Raw genomic sequence first — 1,342 nt, 5'->3', positions numbered from 1 at the left:
AGAATAATGGTCTGGGGCTGTTTTTCAAAGTTCAAGCTAGGCYCCTTAGTTCCAGTGAAGGGAAATGTTATCGCTACAGCACACAATTACATTCTAGATGATTCTGCGCTTCCAATTTTGTGGCAACAGTTTGAGGAAGGCCCTTTCCTGTTACAGCACGACAATGCCCCTGTGCAAAGAGAGGTCCATACAGAAATGTTTTTTTTTTCGAGATCAGTGTGGAAGAACTTGACTGGCCTGCACAGAGCCCTGACCTCAACCCCATCGAACACCTTAATGATGAATTAGAACGCTGACTGGCAGCCAGGCCTAATTGCCCAACATCAGAGCTTGACCTCACTAATGCTCTTGTGTCTGAATGGAAGCAAGTCCCGCAGCAATGTTCCAACATCTAGTGGAAAGCCTTCCCTGAAGGGTGAAGGCAGTTATAGCAGTTAAGGGGGGGACCAACTCCATATTAATGCCAATGATTTTGGAATGAGATGTTTGACAAGCAAATGTCACGGTGTCCACATACTTTTGGTAATGTAGTGTATTTTATATAATTGTAAATATGGCATCAAAATGTTGGAAATCTGATTTTCCCTAGCTGATCATTCATTGTCTGCAACTGTAGTATGAGCATGTGCTACGACGCAATTGGACAATGATTACTGCCAATAGCCAATAAGCACTAAGCACATGATGGCGAAGAGGAAGGCAACAACAACACGCATGTTGTCACTAGTTACAACAGCCAGATAGTCAAAACTGGCTATATCATAAAAATTTAATGAAAAAAAGAAAATAAATTGTGGCGTTAATTAGGGTTAGCTATAAGTTTAGCGGTGTAGTTAAGTTTAGGTTTAAAATGATATTTTAAGAAGAGAAATTGAAGAAATAGTCGGGGTTTATTGGTGGAGCTGTGGAGAGGATGCAGTTGTCAATATTACGTTTTCACCTTCAATTCCATCTGTAGAACACCAGGCAGGATCAATTAGGAAATGATCGTGTAATGCGAGCACCCACGTCCTGGGGTTGAGGATGCGAGGAATAAAATATTTGGGACAAGGAAATGGGGTAAGTGTAGTGTGTGCCCAGCATAACAAACTAAGTTTCAGTGCCACCTTGTGGCTCTGTTCTGGAATTTACAGTACTTGCTGGAATTACGTATTTTCTCGAGGCAGAACATGCCCAGGGGAGAACAATATGTATTGATTGGTGTGTCAGCACCTTCCGCACCTGGAACAAGCAGTATATATTACGTGTCCAGTTGTACAATAATCATATCGTGAAATTGATTGGAAAATGTACCCAAAGGTTCAAATCCATGGGAATATGAAGTGAGCTATATCAGGTTGAG

The 1,342-nt window shown here is 41.6% G+C and overlaps 1 protein-coding gene across 1 annotated transcript in view; it reads left to right on the top strand.

Annotated features, from left to right (window-relative positions):
- The first annotated feature begins 1,224 nt into the window (after positions 1 to 1,224).
- The window catches only part of keap1b (kelch-like ECH-associated protein 1b), a 19,049-nt gene continuing 18,931 nt past the window's right edge, over positions 1,225 to 1,342 (top strand). The window contains 1 exon segment of the mRNA XM_024142908.2: positions 1,225 to 1,336. The gene's annotated coding sequence lies outside the window, so the exon portion shown is untranslated.

Source organism: Salvelinus sp. IW2-2015, unplaced genomic scaffold (genome assembly GCF_002910315.2).
Source record: "Salvelinus sp. IW2-2015 unplaced genomic scaffold, ASM291031v2 Un_scaffold3517, whole genome shotgun sequence".
In the NCBI taxonomy this organism is placed as follows: Eukaryota; Metazoa; Chordata; class Actinopteri; order Salmoniformes; family Salmonidae; genus Salvelinus; species Salvelinus sp. IW2-2015.
The sequence above is the reverse complement of the archived record's forward strand: the minus strand, read 5'-3'. Positions and strand labels throughout refer to the sequence as shown.